Source organism: Abramis brama (assembly GCF_963993115.1).
Source record: "Abramis brama genome assembly, chromosome: 6".
NCBI lineage: Eukaryota > Metazoa > Chordata > Actinopteri > Cypriniformes > Leuciscidae > Abramis > Abramis brama.
In genome coordinates this window covers 40963425-40981195 of record NC_139968.1, presented here as the reverse complement: position 1 = coordinate 40981195, position 17771 = coordinate 40963425, and the positions used below count along the sequence as shown (strand labels likewise).

The 17771-nt window shown below is 37.8% G+C and overlaps 1 long non-coding RNA gene across 1 annotated transcript in view; it reads left to right on the top strand.

Moving 5' to 3' along the window:
* Window positions 1-9857, top strand: part of LOC311084248 — a 37630-nt gene extending 27773 nt beyond the window's left edge. Inside the window, exon 3 of the long non-coding RNA XR_014606475.1 lies at window positions 9225-9857. This is a non-coding gene — a long non-coding RNA (uncharacterized lncRNA). The remainder of the gene's footprint in view (window positions 1-9224) is intronic.
* The last annotated feature ends 7914 nt before the right edge of the window (window positions 9858-17771 follow it).

Here is a 17771-nt window from a genome sequence, read left to right as displayed (position 1 = left end):
TTTGAGACTCTTAGCATGCTTGAAATTGGATGAAACTCGACAGACACATAACACTTATTAGCCAGTAGACATGTGAAAAGTTTCAGAAACGGGCGTGGCAGGGGGGCTCAACAGCGCCCCCTTGAACGGGGTCTGAAAACTTGGTCCATATATCAAACACCCTTGCATGAATTAATATGAAACTCGGTACAAATATAGATCTCATCGGGCCGAACAACTTTCCCTCTGTCAAGTTTCACGCCAGCCCAACAGGAAGTCGGCTATTATGGGTTGTTTGGAAAACGCTTGCTGTGGAATGTGAAATACTCCTCCTAGAAAATTCACCGTGTCCCCTCCAAACTCGGTGTGCATGTAGTCAAGACATTGAGGATGCTAAATTGCGGACAGATTTTTGATATCTCGAAAGGTTTGGCCGTGGCGAGGAATCGAATTTATGGCGAGAAAAGAGAAACACGAAGTGGAATAACTTCTGCATACATTAACTGATCTTGATGAAACTTCAGCAGTGTGTTCGTGGTAAGAGGCCGATCAGATGTATGTAGCTATTGTGATTCAAAGTTATAGCGCCACTAACTGGCAGCAGGAAGTGTGTCACTTTCAACATGCTTTTGACAAAAGTGGGGGGGTTAGTTTTAACTACAGTAAAAAAAACTCAGTTCATAACTCAGTTGTCGACCCAGACAACTTTCTAATTTAAAGTCATTAGCTCTGACCATCAGGAAGTCAGATATTTTGGTCTGAATGTGGATTTTTTTGCAAAATCAGCCTCTGAATTTTTAGCCACCTTTATCTAAGTGGTTTATTTTATTCCCACCAAACTTTTTCAACATGATAAAAATATATTAATGATGCTAAATTGTGAACGGATAATAAATATCTCAAACGGTTTTGCTATGGCGAGGGATTAAAGTATTGTCTAAAAAGGAAACACTAAAAGGTTCATATATTCTAAAAATTTAATTATAAACCATTTATTACTATATAAAAGTATACAAATATCAGAACTTAACTCATTTTATTCTTTTTTTTTTCAATTTAAGAATGAAGTTTAAGTTTAAAAACTGCCAGAATGGTTGTTTAGTCTAAACAATAAATAAATAAAGTCAAACATAGTGCTATACTGCCCTCTTGTGTTCAAAATCAGGTAGGCCTATTATATCTATATAAAAATATACTAGGTATGTGACGGTAAGAATATTTTACCACCGGTTAACTGACGTGTGACACCGCTGGGGGCTTTTTAATCGCTAACTTAAAGGGATACTTCACCTCTGGGAAGATGAATGTGTATTTAAAATAGGTCATTTAAGTAGAAGAAATGTGGAGAAATTTTTGAATTTGGAGCTTTCTAGACTGAGAAAAGCCAGAAAATGTATTTTTGGCTTATGTGGATGAAAGACAACAACTCCCAGAATGCACTTGCTTCGCTGCCTTAGGAGGCCACGCCTACCGGTTAGAGAGCACAGTTGAAAACAACAAGGCTAGCCTCAGTAAGTGATGAGTTTGCCAGGGATTTAGAGACCCAAAATGTCCGGGATTCGGCTTTTGCGTTCTACAGTCGCCATTCATCATGTTTACTGTGGCGAGCAGGACGAGGCTGACGGCCGCGGGAGAACGGCGCGAGGCCGGTGGCGTCATTACTGAGACGCGCCGGGTCTCGCATCTCTCACGGAGGAGCGGAAATTTTCTTAGCAAGGGTAAAGCGCACATCAACCGATCACTTGTTTAGCGTTCATGTAAACACTACAGTCAGATTCACCAATCGGAATGAATTCAGTTAGATTGAAACGAGAGGTGTGAGATCACCGGCGCCACCAGTCCGCCCCCAGCTCGAGCCAGTCTGGGCTTCTCGTCCGCGACAGGCAGGTCTTCTGCCTCGGCTGCTCTTCGCTATGCGACTTGTAAAGGTAGCCACAAACACCTGATTCAAGCATCAGACTTCCGAAATCCTCTTCCTCTATATCATATTGAGCACTCTCCTCCGCTATTGTCATATCTTCACAGCTGGCTCCACAGTGCCTGTTAGCTTAGCTTCCAAACAAGATGGAGGATATTGCTTTCAGTTTCAGAAAGTGAAGTCCCACCCACTGATCTGTAATAGGCCTGTAGCGTGAGCGGGTCCCTCCCCCTGGAATAATGAGGAGCCAGTGTTTGTAGTCTCTACACTTTTCAATGAAATGTGACTTCCTGCTTATTATGACGCAAAATGATGATTTTTACGTCATAATAAGCAGGAAGTAAAACACTTAAATCCTTATTTCTCCCATCTCAGGGAAAAATGAATGAAAAATCCACGTTTATTATAATATATGACTGGGTTTCTAACAATACAAAGCTTAATGCAAATGGGTGAAGTGTCCCTTTAAAAACGAAAGTAAAATATGTTCGTCCGCACGGACATTGATAATGGTGCGGAGCAGAGCGAGCATTTTCAATAAATTCCTATGGAAGGAGGAATGACCTAAAAAACGTTGACTCTGTTCTGCTCGTTCCTCGCTGAGGACGCGCACCATTATGAATGCCTGTGCAGCCGTGAGCATTTTAGTTTCATTTTCGGGGAGGATTGCTTGAATGTATTTAAAAAAAGCACAATGTTGTGTTTTATTGCTACTGTACAAAAATATAAGTTAACACTTTGCAGTTTGAATGATGTTCTGAACAAAATGACAGAGTATGTTTTTATGTGTCCACTGTTTAATCGCGCCCTCGTTTTAGAGATTCCCAAGTTATTTTTTCATTTAAGTTTTTTCATTGTTCTAATCAGGTCAGGCAAGTAAAACTATCTGTGTCTTATCCATTACATTTTTATATAATATATATACACTACTGTTCAAAAATTTGGGGTCAGTAAGATTTTTAAGCGAGGTTTCTTCTGCTCACCAAGGCTGCATTTATTTGATTAAAAATACAAACAAAAACAGTAATATTGTAAAATAGTATTCCAATTTAAAACAGCTGCTTTCTATTTTAATATATTTTAAACTGTTATTTATTCCTGTGATCAAAGCTGAGTTTTCAGCATCATTACTCCAGTCGTCACTGTCACATGATCCTTCAGAAATTATTCTAATATGATGATGATTGCTCAAGAAACATTCATTATTATTTTAAATGTCGAAAACAGTTGTGTACAGTCTTTGATGAATAGAAAGTTCAAAAGAACAGCATTTATCTGAAATCTAAAGCTTTTGTAACATTAAACACTACCGTTCAGAAGTTTGGGGTCAGTAATAATTTTAATTTTATTTTTGGGGGAAAGAAATAAAATAAATCAATACTTTTATTAATCGAGAATGAGTTAAACTGATCAAAAGTTACAGTACAGACATTTAAAATGTTAAAAAAAATTATATTTGAAATAAATGCTTTTCTTTTGAACTTTACATTCATCAACGCATTTTGAAAAAAAATCTGTACACAACTGTTTTCAACATTGAAAATAATAATTAATATTTATTGATTGACCATCAATCATCATATTATAATGATTTCTGAAGGATCATGTGACACTGAAGATGGGAGTAATGATGCTGAAAACTCAGCTTTGATCACATAAATTAATTACAGTGTAAAATATTTTAAAATAGAAAACAGCTGTAAATTGGAATAATATTTCACAATATTACTGTTTTTGTTTGTATTTTTAATCAAATAAATGCAGCCTTGGTGAGCAGAAGAGACTTCTCCTAAAAACATTAAAAATCTTCCTGACCCCAAACTTTTGAACGGGATATATATATATATATATATATATATATATGTTTGTATAATATATATATATATATATATATATATATATATATATATATATATATATATATATATATATATATATATATAGCTGCGAGCAGCGATGGAGGGCCAAAGCCGGCGGTACCGCCACCCCGGTGCCTTTAGGTAACTAAAGGCACCGGGGTTGCGGTGCCACCGGCTTGGGCCCGTAATCGCTGCTCGCAGCTATATTTTATTATTATTATTATTATTATTATTTTTCTGTCAACCTTTCGGGCACTTTTGAGACCCTTAACGTGCTCGAAAACTCTTGAAACTTTGCACACGGGTCAGAACCCGCGGCCATCAGGGCCGGGCTGAAGCTGGTACCCGGGCGTGGCAGGGGGGCTCGACAGCGCCCCCTTGAACGGGGTCCGAAAACTTGGTCCATAAATCAGACACGCTTGCATGTAATAATATGAAACTCGGTACACATATAGATCTCATCGGGCCGAACAACTTTCGTACTTTTACTTTTTACGCCAGCCCAACAGGAAGTCGGCTATTATGGGTTGTTTTGAAACGCATGCTGTGGAATTTAATGTACTCCTCCTAGAGAATTCATCCAATCGCCTCCAAACTCGGTCAGCATGAAGTCAAGACATTGAGGATGCTAAATTGCGGACAGATTTTTGATATCTCGAACGGTTTGGCCGTGGCAAGGAAACGAATTTATGGCGAATAAGGGACACAGGAAGTGTGTTATAACTTCAGCATACATTATCTGATCTTGATGAAACTTCAGCAGTGTGTTCGTTGTGAGAGGCCGAACACAAGGATGTGACTATTGTGAGTCAAAGTTATAGCGCCACCAACTGGCAGCAGGAAGTGTGTCACTTTCAAAATGCTTTGAAATCACTCTCTTATTTTTACCCGATTTGCTTCAAACTTTATGTGTATAATGTAGACACACGGCAGATGTAGACCTGTGAAAGGATTATTGATATCTTAGATACTGTTGCCATGGCAACGCATCAAACTTTAATATTCTTTTTTGATGCTTTTGAGACTCTTAACATACTTGAAATTGCATAAAACTCGACAGACACATCACACTTATTATCCAGTAGACATGGGCAAAGTTTCAGAAACGGGCGTGGTGAGGGGCTCAGTAGCGCCACCTTTAGTCAAAAATGGGGGCTTAGTTTTACCTAGAATCACAAAACTTGGTATGTATATTGTTCTTATCGAGCCGGACAACTTTCTAATTTACACTTATTAGCTCAAAGCAACAGAAAGTCAGATATTTTGGTTTGAATGTGATTTTTTGGAGAATTTTCTCTCTCTCTCTGTCTCTGAATGTGTGAGGGGTGGGGGTGATTTGTCAGTTGAATGAGATTTACTTTTTCATTTGTTTTTCAAGGTTTCTGGGGCTTTTGGGTCCCTAAACGTGCTCGAAAACTCTTGAAACTTTGCACACAGGTCAGAACCCGCGGCCATCAGGGCGGGGCTGAATCTGGTAGCCGGGCGTGGCAGGGGGGCTCAACAGCGCCCCCTTGAACGGGGTTCTAAAACTTGGTCCATATATCAAACACGCTTGCATGTAATAATATGAAACTCGGTACACATATAGATCTCATCGGGCCGAACAACTTTCGTGCTCTAAGTTTTACGCCAGCCAAACAGGAAGTTGGCTATTTAGCGTTGTTTGGAAACGCATGCTGTGGAATTTAATGTACTCCTCCTAGGGAATTCATCGATTCGCCTCCAAACTCGGTGTGCATGAAGTCAAGACATTGAGGATGCTAAATTGCGGACGGATTTTTGATATCTTGAACGGTTTGGCCGTGGCGAGGAAACAAATTTATGGCGAAAAAATGAAACAGGAAGTGTGTTATAACTTCTGCATACATTAACTGATCTTGATGAAACTTCAGCAGTGTGTTCGTTGTAAGAGGCCGATCACATGGATGTGACTATTGTGAGTCAAAGTTATAGCGCCACCAACAGGCAGCAGGAAGTACATCACTTTTCAAAATGCTTTGAAATCAGTGTCTTATTTTTACCCGATTTGCTTCAAACTTTATGTGTACAATGTAGACACACGGCAGATATAAACCTGTGAAAGGATTATTGATATCTTAGATACTGTTGCCGTGGCAACACATCAAACTTTAATATTATTTTTTGATGCTTTTGAGACTCTTAACATACTTGAAATTGCATGAAACTCAACAGACACATCACATTTATTAGCCCGTAGATATGTGCAAAGTTTCAGAAACGGGCGTGGTGGAATGGCTCAGTAGCGCCACCTTTAGTCAAAAATGGGGGCTTAGTTTTTCCTAGAATCACAAAACTTGGTATGTGTATTGTTCTCATCAAGACGGACAACTTTCTAATTTACATGAACTATCTCTGACCAACAGGAAGAGAGATATTTTGGTTTGAATGTGGATTTTCTGAAGAATTTTCTCTCCCTCTCTCTGTGTCTCTGTGCGTGTGAAGGGAGGGGGGGGATTTGACTATTGCTTTTATATTGTTAATCAAGGTTTCAGGGGCTTTTGGGGTCCTTAACATGCTCAAAAACTCTTGAAACTTTGCACACAAGTCAGAACCCCCTGCCATCAGGGACGGGCTGAAGCTGGCACCCGGGCGTGGCAGGGGGGCTCAACAGCGCCCCCTTGAACGGGGTCCCAAAACTTGGTCCATAGATCAATCACGCTTGCATTAATTAATATGAAACTCGGTACACATATAGATCTCATCGGGCCGAACAACTTTCCCCCCGTCAAGTTTTACGCCAGCCCAACAGGAAGTCGGCTATTATGGGTTGTTTGGAAAACGCTTGCTGTGGAATGCGAAGTACTCCTCCTAGAGAATTCATCCAATCCCCACCAAACTCGGTGTGCATGAAGTCAAGACATTGAGGATTCTAAATTTCGGACGGATTTTTGATATCTCGAACGGTTTGGCCGTGGCGAGGAAACGAATTTATGGCGAGAAAAGAGAAACACGAAGTGGTATAACTTCTGCATACATTAACTGATCTTGATGAAACTTCACCAGTGTGTTCGTGGTAAGAGGCCGATCAGATGGATGTAACTATTGTGAGTCAAAGTTATAGCGCCACCAACTGGCAACAGGAAGTGGGTCACTTTCAAAATGCTTTTGACAAAAGTGGGGGGGTTAGTTTTACCCACAGTTACAAAAATCAGTACGTACATTGGTCTCATCGAGCCGGACAACTTTCTAATATACAGTTATTAGCTTCGACCAATAGGAAGTCAGATATTTTGGTTTGAATGTGGATTTATTTGCAAATTCAGCCTCTGCTTTTTACCCACTCCTGCTAAGTATTTTTTTTTTTATTCACACCAAACTTTTTTAACACGATGAAAATACATTAAAGATGCTAAATTGTGAACGGATATTAAATATTTCAAACGGTTTTGACATGGCGAGGGATTAAAATAATGTCAAAAAAGGAATCAGAAAACATCTCATATCTTCTTAAAATTTAATTATACACCATTTATTTTAATATAAAATTATACAAATATCAGAACTAAACCGAAACAGAACTAGTTTTGGGTTTATTCAGTTTTTTTCAATTCAAGAATTATGTACAAGTTTAAAATCAGCCAGAATGCGCTATTTAGTAAAAAAAAAAGTCATACATAGGGCTATACTGCCCTCTTGTGTTCAAAATCAGGTAGGCCCATTGTATATTGTATTTATATATAAATATAATAGCGATGTGACTGAGAATTTTTTCCCACTGGTTAATTGATGTGTGACACCGCGGCGGGGGCTTTTAAATCACTAACTTAAAGGGATACTCCACTTTAAATTGAAAATTCTGTCATCATATACTCACCCTCATGTTGTTTCAATCCTTTATTAATTTCTTTCTTCTGCTGAACAGAAAGGAAGATATTTAGAAGAATGTCAGTAACCAGACAGTTTCTGGTCTCATTGACTTCCATAGTATACATTTTTTTCCTACTATGGAAGTCAATGGGATCAGAAACTGTCTGGTTACTGACATTCTCCTAAATATCTTCCTTTCTGTTCAGCAGAAGAAAGAAATTCATAAAGGATTAAAACAACATGAGGGTGAGTATATGGTGACAGAATTTTCATTTTAAAGTGGAGTATCCCTTTAAAAGCGAAAGTGAAATACGGTCGTCCAGTAGGAATGAACTAAAAAACATTCACTCTGTTCTGCTCGTTCCTCGCTGTAGACGCGTTATTGCCCATGCAGCCGTGAGCATTTTAGTTTCATTTAAAAAATAGCGCCATTTCGGGGGTGGGATTGCTTGAATGTTTTTTTACAAAAGCACAATGTTGTGTTTTATTGCGAGTGTACATAAATATAAGTAAACACAGTGCAGTTTAAATGATGTCCTGTATGAACAAACCGACGGAGTAGCCTATGTTTTTATGTTTCCACTGTTCGATCGTGCCTACGCCTCACACACACACACACACACACACACACACACACACTGTGCATTCCAGCATTGCAATCTTGACATCGCAGCCGGTTCATTACAGCCGTAATAAAATATAATAATAAATATAAATAGTCAACCTATTTGCAGCAAATGATAGTAGATTTTAGATCAATATATTTGTTTTCCTTACAATTTTAATTAACACTAACTTTATTCTCATCTGAATTATAAATAATTTATTTCTGTATAAAATAATACCATTAAAAAATACATTTGATTGTCTTTTTTAATCAATGGAGAATGTGTGACTTAAAAATAAACAGATTAGTGCTCGGTTTGAGGACAAGAAATGAAAACCAATGCAATATGATGAATGTCCAAAAACGTTCGCTCTTCTCTGCCCGTTCCTCGCCTCGCCATATATATATATATATATTTATTTATTTTTTGTTACATATATATAATGTGTATATATATATATATTTTTTTTTTTGTTACATTTTTATATATATCTATACATATATATATATATATATATAGATATATATATATATATATATATAGATATATAGATATATATATATATATAGATATATATATATATATATAGATATATAAATATAGCTGCGAGCAGCGATGGAGGGCCCAAGCCGGTGACACCGCCACCCCGGTGGCTTTAGTGTAACTAAAGGCACCAGGGTGGCGGTGCCACCGGCTTGGGCCCGCAATCGCTGCTCGCAGCTATATTTGCAAATTGATCCCCGTCTGTTTATGTTCCAGTGATACATGATGTCTCTCCACACCTCATAACCTACCTCTGTTTGCAAGAGTGGAAAAGCTTATCTGACTTGTCACATGACATCAGATACTCGATTATTTTGTCATAATCAGAATGTTACACTGCTGATAACTGTCCCGTTTGCATGTAAATCATTTTCATGTGATTATTGCTTGCTATTAAAGACATACTTTTATTCATAGAAATGCCCACATATCAGTGAACTTATAACATAAAAATGCTTTTAACATTTAATTATGCAACACTCTTTACAGAAAACATATCCCACGCTTAAGGATAAACTCACAACATCCTCATCAAGTGCTGTGCTGGGCACATTGGGCAACAAGTGTCCTCCAACGTATTCGATCCGTGGCCAAGTTCTTCACATCTTCCCATGGGACACTGACATTCTTCAGATCTTCGTGGAACATCTGTCTCCGTATCTTCCTTGGTCTTCCCTGTCTCCTGCATTCTCCTGGTGATGTCCACTTCATCACTGTGTTTGGGTGTTGTTGTTTGGGCATGCGTAGGATGTGTCCAGCAAGGTGCACACTTTGCTCTGTCACAGTTTCTGAAAGTCTTCATGTGGAGTCCCACTCCTCCTCAGGATCTCTTTGATTATGCAGAACCAATATTGAAAATAGTGATTTATCTTTTTCCATATTGTTAAAGCGTTTTGTTTTCTCTCTTCAGCTTCATAAACTGTACTTGATTTCTGCCTAATGCCTTTATAAAAAAGGGTCAGTGCTCATCAGGTGTTTTGCTAAAGGACATATTCATTGCATAGTTACAATAAAAGTGACCAATGATCACAAGGATATAGAATGAAAGATGAGAATGTAAAATGTTGTGCTTACGTTTTTGCCTATTTGTTCTTTAAAGCGAATAAACAAATGTATTTTCACAACAAAGTTGAATCTCATCTTTTGGTTTGTAAATATATAACTTCATCATAGCATTTTTTTTAACGTTAATGTATGTGTCACTATAATAGATTGCCCCTGTATCTGGATATTTTTAATTAACTGATTTTTATACTGTTGTGCAGTAGTTTTGGCGCTACATTTGTCTTTAAACAGTTTGACATTCAATTTTGGAATAAGTTTTCAAAATTGTGTCCATTCATTGTGCTTTTGTTACATTTATTTGAATATAATTGATATACCTTTGACTATACATACACTGTAAATGTTAGAAGCACTTTAGTAGGCCTACATGCAATTATCTTTAATTAAAATACTGCAAAACTACCCTGCTGTAGGCCATCGCTTAGAAAAAAGTTTCTCTTTCAAATGTATTTAAGCATCTGTCTAATCAAATAAGCAAATTTGTGTCATTGATCATGTGAACTCGTTTTTGGATGGTAACCACACAAATGAGTCTTTTGTTTTTAAATATGAGTTTTATAATTTAATTAGAAGGAATACATGTTTAACAGCCTAAATATAACATATTTAATGTATCTATCCATGCAGCCGGAACCAGAAGAGATCTGTCATCGTTTACCATAAATGGGCATGTAAGTGTGATGCATCTGTTCAGCTGGGTTGTTATTGGCTGTGACTTTATCGCAGAACTCGCTGTGATTGGACAATCGTTTAACCCATATAAAACGGCGCTTCATGTTACAAAGTATGTTTTGGTGTTATTATTACGTTAGTTATACATTAAGCTAACTATAAAGTGTCTCTATGTTGTGAGAAATTACTCCTTTACCGAGATCCTAACCCTAACCCTAAGCATGTCTGCACATTTCAATGAACTACAGCACAATGCTTCCTGCTCCACTGATAGAATGACAGAGATATGTGGGTAATGTAGTTTAAAACGTTTAGTAATAAAACAATAAATGTTAAATAAATAATATATTTAATGGACAACTGGATATCTAAATTTGTTCATTGTGCAAACCTTTATGACATATATGGGGGACAGGCTGAAATTTGATATTTTACTGTGAGCACTTTAAAAATAACCTTTATGCCAGCTTTCCATATATGTCTGAAAACTGTGGCCAACATTATTTATTAAACATAGTATAAGCAGTTGTCCAGCCAATTTTCTCTTTGATACACTAACCAGACTTTGAGTTACAGCCATTTGAAATGTGCAAATTTCTGGGGGCCGTTGCTTGGCCCCTGGGGGTGGAAGGGCAGTATAATCTACACAGATCTACACATACTAATACTATTACACAAGGATAATGCACCATTCAGTAAAACAACAAAAAAACAGTGCCAACATTTCCTTTTCACCCCCTCTGATTGCTGCTTATATTCCTGACATCAGTGATATATAGAGTATACTATATAGAGTATACTAGAATGATCAACATGGATCATCTTCAATTAAGCTTTAAGTATTTATAGCAAGATAGCCTGTGGCGGATGTTGGTGAGCCTGGGTCAGGTTAGTTTGTTTCTTTTTATTAAATGGATTTTGTTTATAGTAAAGAATACACAACAACATTAATTTGGTTTAATAAACTTTATTTAAACTTTCATTGGGAGTTAAGTGCGCACACTCTTTAATGTTTAGTTTGAGTTTATTCTTACCGTTCTTTTGTCTGTTTATGTCGGAGTCCCGTGAGCTGGTGCACCGTCAAAAGGGGTTCGGGTGGAAACACCTATATATATGGTTCCGGCCAATGATCGGGCCGCGACCATTCCGGTTTCTGCCCTGGGGGAACTTCGACTATTTCGCTTCTTTTTTTGTTGTTGTTTATGTACAAGTACATTTATTAAGTGAAGTTATTTCATAGTATTATTTGAACTGTTTGTTTATGTATATTTGATGTTTTCATATTTGTTGATTGTATGTAATGGCCATTATATGTCTGTGTATTCCCCTTTTTGTGTTAATTGGTGCTGGCCACCAATGTATAAATTTGTTAATTGTTTCTGTGTGAGGGAGTAGTGTTCTGGGAAAGAACTGGTCCTGTAGACCCTAGACCTCTGTAGTCGTTTGAGAGGCAAATGCAGTGACTTATCTTTATTGTATGTTTTTTTTTTATTTCGGTATGTTTGGTTTACCTCAGTTGGGTCAACGTTTGCTTTACTTTTGTAACCCCATTCTGTGGAAATAAACCCCTAAACGTTTGCAGTAGCCTGCTGCCTCCGTGTTGCTTTTCCTTTACTGGTCACATCTATCACATAGCCACTGCAGCCTCTTGTTATTCACATAGCTTCCTTTTATTTCACTGCAATCGTTTAACCCATATAAAACGGCGCTTCATGTTACAAAGTATGTTTTGGTGTTATTACGTTTTATGTTACGTCTTATACTGTCATCTGTTTGGAGCTGTTGTTGTTGTTGTTTTTTTCCTCCCGTACGCTCTTTCTTCTGTTTCACTTTCACTGTCAGCAGGACGATGCGGCTACCTGATTGGCTTATCCATCTGTCAATCATCCGGGCGACGTCATCATCATCATTGCTGTTGGATGATGATTCAACGCGGCTACACCAATGAGGGCGCGCCATGTGCCTTTAAAGAGCGCACCTGTGTTGGAGGCGGGAGATGACTTTGCGCACGCTAGAGCTCTCGCTTGTTAGTTTGCCTGACCTGTACCATTACTTGGATTGTGTTCTTTGAGAACTCAGTAATGAGACCTCTGTAAGTGAGGCTCATTTGCGCTGTTTTTTTTGTCCTTGTGAGTATCACCATTTATTCTGTCTGGTGGTTTGATCTACTGTTAAATTGGGGAAGAGAAAAGAATAGCTTAGATATCACGTGATATACATATGCCACACTGAGAGATCAATTTGTGTTTAGAACACCAGTTTAGTGACTTGTGCCACTCCTTGTAAGTTTTGTTTTGTTAGTAAGAATAGTTTATTTAGGGCGTCTTGTTGACGCTGAAGATGTTTTGTTTGGTTCTTGCTGGACGCTGATCTAGTCAGATTACTTTGTTTTGTTTTTTAGTAAGACTGGTTTTTGGTTTTATTTAGTTCTTTGATTTGGCACAAATCTAGTTCTTTTCTCTTTACCTTTCTTTATTATAATCTAACTAATTACTTTGAGGTGTCCTTCTCATGTTGAGACTCATTGTAATAAATCACTTCCCTAAAAAGACTCAATCGGGTGATGTGTTTGATGTTTTCCAGTACACGCTCACTATTTTAATGTTACATTCCTTAATCCCTCTAGATATTAAATAGGGTTGTAGCATTAATGGGGGCTCGTCCGGGATCGTTATTTATAACTCTTCCCGATAATATAAATATTGTTCATGTACTGGAAAATTTTGTAATGGTACAGGTCATGGATTGTTTGAATTTGTAAGTTTGTATCGTTCATGTCGTGGAATATAGTGTACTGGATAGGCATAATAATCATGACTTCGTTTAACTTACAAACTTTTGTTGAGAGTCCAACTTTAGAGCAGTTTGAGAAATGCAGAAAGGATGATTTATTATCCATTGCGGGTCATTTTCAGATTCCGGTAGTGAGACAGGCTCTTAAGAGGGATATTAAAACTGCTGTGTGGAATCGTTTAGTGGAATTAAAGTTATTAGTAGGGCCTGTGTCAGACGAGTTAGATGGTGCGGAGGGTGGTCCTCCTGATCGTAATTTAACGGATCAAGACAGTGCGCGAAGTGAGGTTACTGATTCTGTGTTTGGAACTGAGAGGCGGACTGGTTTATCGCCGTTTGAACCATTTTCACCTGTCTCCCCCTCGTCTAAAGAAGATACGAAGTTAAAAGTGCGTTTGGCTCGTTTACAGATGGAAGCTCAAGATAAAGCGCATAACCGACAGGCAGATTTGGATATGCGTCTTAAAATACGCACCCTTGAGATTGAGGCAGAGAAGCAAGTAAAGATGCGGCAATTAGAGTTAGACGCTATGAGAATTGTTGGTGGCGTAGCTGTGCAGCCCGTTCCTTCTGAAGCTGCGAGAGCTACTCCTATAGTCATGAGTGCTCCTCCGATTCCAGTCTCAAGTTCGGCAACGAACACATTTGATGTAGGTAAATACATATCGTTAGTACCTCATTTCAGGGAAACTGAGGTTGATTCTTATTTTTGTGCCTTTGAGCGTATTGCGACCTCGCTCGCTTGGCCGAAGGAAGTGTGGACGGTCCTGCTCCAATGTAGATTGGTAGGGAAGGCACAAGAGGTATTTTCGACTTTACCTATTGAAGAAAGTTTAAAATATGAGACCGTGAAGCTGGCAATTCTCCATGCGTATGAATTGGTTCCTGAAGCCTATAGGCAGAGGTTTCGAAGTCATAAAAAAAATTCTAATTCTACTTTTGTCGAGTTCGCCCGAGAGAAAAGTAATTTGCTTGATAAATGGTGTCATGCAAATAAAGCCAATGATTTTGCGTCACTGAGAGAATTGGTCTTGCTGGAAGATTTTAAGGGTTGTCTACCTGATCGTGTTGTGCTTTATTTAAACGAACAGAAGGTATCCACGCTGTCACAACCCAGTCAGCAAATTTCCTTTGGCAAAGATGTGGGCCAGATAAACAGCTGAGCTGTGGCCCAGATTAGTTTGTGTTTGCCGGCCCAGATATGGCCCACATCTCCTTTACCAGAACTGAACCAAAGGACTGCCATAACTCCACCAAGCATGAGCCAAATACTACAATTTCATGTGGCCCATATGTGAGCCTGGTATACAACTTTAGTATGGTTGAGTTCTGTTAAAATCTAACGGCCCTTATGTGGCCCACATGCAGCTGACAGTATTTAAAGTCTTATTAACTCACAGGTAAATTAAACACTCAACAACAAATGCACTCAAAACAATTTATTTTGACAAGCATTTAAATAATTACAGCTAAAGTGTTGTACTTAATTACACTAATATTCAGTTGAAAACATTTCATAAAAATAAATAAAATTACAGCAAGAGTTGAATAATACAGTAGTATTCAGTTGAAAACATTTCATAAAAATAAATATAATTACAGCAGAGTTGAATTTAATAATTACAGTAGTATTCAGTTGAAAACATTTAAGAATACATAGAATTACAGCTACTCAGTTGTACTTATTTTAAGTAGAATTCAGTTGAAAACATTTAAGAATACAAATTAATATAAATAGCATTCAAAGTTAATTTTTTACACCAAAGTTCAAAACACGATCAAAGCATGTATTAATGTTATGTTCAATTAGTCTAATGAGAGTAATACAAATAAATCACAGTAACTTGGGTAAAGAGAACTTTAAAGAGAAATTGAGAAAGTTAAAGCAAACTTGAAAGGTAAAGGCGGGCATACACTGTGCGATGTCTCTGCGATTTCAGCAAGGTACCTACTCACACTGAACGAGTAGATCGCATGCGATGTAAAGCCAAAGCTCAGGATTTCTGTGCTCACACTGTACGGTCCAAACGTCGAGCTGCGACTTCACTGCTCACACTATACGTGTGAAATATGCGCGAATCAGCGCGATAAACCCTCGTGCCGGGTTGCGCCTATAGACGATATCATGTATCCAGAGATATTGTCAAAACAAGCATCAGCTATCAATAACAAGATGATTTAACATTTCCAAATTATGTATTAAATTATTATTAGTATTATTGTATATTATTATTATTATTAGGGAAGGCCTAGGCTTTTATTATTAAAGTGATAGGCTGTTAAATTGCCACGTAATAATTTCATAGCGCATCACCGCATAACCAACGCGCTGTGAAGATGATAAAATTTTACGTAGAAGCTTACTCCTCCTCATTGAAAATTGTCTAAAACATTTAGGTCGATTACAATGAATTATAGGCATATAATTAATTATTACCATCTATAATATGTCCGAACACTGCAATAATTAATCAATGAAAATTAAAAACAGCTTTATTTCAAAAACATTGTTTAATAAATTAATAGAAGAGGCAAAGTGTACATCGCAGGTGGCTTGGAAGAAGTGGGTAATGGTTAATCCATTTTGCAACACAAACTGGAGGTAAGCAACAGTAATTTGTAGCTAGTTTGAACTAGCCTACAGAACTTAAAGAGCTCCCTCTTTTCGTTTTTTTTTTTTTTTTTTTGCTGCAGATGAAATGGTTAAACTTCTGTTTTCGCGCAGGCGCAGTGAGGGAAAACACTGAGTTTAGGGCAATCGGTTCGTAGCTCTGCTTCAACTGTGCGATATAGTCACGAGGAGTGACCAAAATTTCTAACATGCCAGAAATTCATCCGACCATCCGATTGCCGGTCGGGAGAGGTTAATCGCCTCTCGTTTCCCCCTGTACACTGCACGAACACTGCACGACAAACGACGCACGACAAAGCTGAAAATCGGCCCGACCCAAAAAAGAGTCGCACGAGTCAGAATTCGGCTCAAAATCGGACGAAACTCGCACAGTGTATGCCCGCCTTAAAGAGTTGAGAAGTGTGTTGATGTGCAGAGAAGTCTCCAATGAGGGTTGGCAATGTGTTGACCTTTTCCAGTAAGGGGATTCTGCCTGACTGCACCTGCAATAAAGAAGAATTTAAATAATGTTAGCAGCAATACAACCTGGAAGCTAGAGCTGCAGGAGAATGAAGAAGAAAATCATTAATGTAAATTTCCTTTAATATTTTAATTGCAATTATTAACAAATTAAACACCTCTAAATTACCACTGTATGAAGGTTTTTTCCAATAAATTTTCTAAAGGAATTGCAAATTGTATTTTTCAATATGTGGGCCAGAATTACCATAATTCCTTATGACAAATTATTTAGATTTTTAGAATACTTTTGCACCAACCGGTTAAAATTTACAGCACTGCATGTATTCTGCGTTTTTTGTTTTTTTTTAAAAGACATGCACACTCTAATGTAAAAATACACCAACACAGATAGCATTAATGCCATGTTTTAGTCCAAAGACAGAGTCTACAAAAATAAGTGTTTTTACTAACACAAAATAAACTCAAGATGACCCGCAATGATGCGAGACAATTTGGAAGCAGAAACACACAAACAATAATGGGCCAAGTACTGAATGCAAGGAGGAACATAAAAGGTTAGTTCGCCCAAAAATGAAAATTCTGTCTGTAATTACCCTCAAGTTTTTCCAACTTCTGGGTTGTACGTCAGAGCGTAGACTCACTATTGGCCGACGCTGGTCATGTGTGGGATGCTGGCCAATCGTGAGCCTACGTTCTGACGTACAACACAGAAGCGCTGCGCTGTTACACTACGTGAACTCACTTAGAGGAAAATGAAGAGTTGAATAAAGTCGTTATTTTTGCTTGTTTTGCGCACAAAAAATATTCTCAACACTTGATAAACTTAAGGTTGAGCCACTGTATTCTTAAACTATTTTAACAATGTCTTTACTAACTTTCTGGGCTGGCAAGTTTCAATAACAGAGAAGCATATGGAGGACTGAGAAATCTCTCAGATTTCATCATAAATATCTTAATTTGTGTTCCGAAGATGAACAGAAGGTCTTACGGGGTGAAACAACATGGGTAAGTAATTACTGACAGAATTTTCATTTTTGGGTGAACTAACCCTTTAAATACACAGTGATAATGAACTAAATACAGATAGTTGTAGGCATGCGCTGGTGTTTGGCTCGATCTCATGGTGCAAATGACCCTATAGGTTGATTTTACTCCGAACCATCCCTTTAAGCTCTGAACCATGAATTTGTGACTACTATTACTGAGATAACAGAAATAAAAATACAATGTTCTGTAAAGCGGTTTTGAAAAGTTGTGTATTGTGCAAAGTGCTATACAAATAAAAGTGACTTCTAAAAAAGGTCTCACCAATGACAATTTCCTTTACGACCAGGCGTTGGACACCAATCTTCCCATTGACTTCTCTCCAATTCATAACGTGCCAAAGCAGTTGTAAAAGTGCCTTTCAGCAC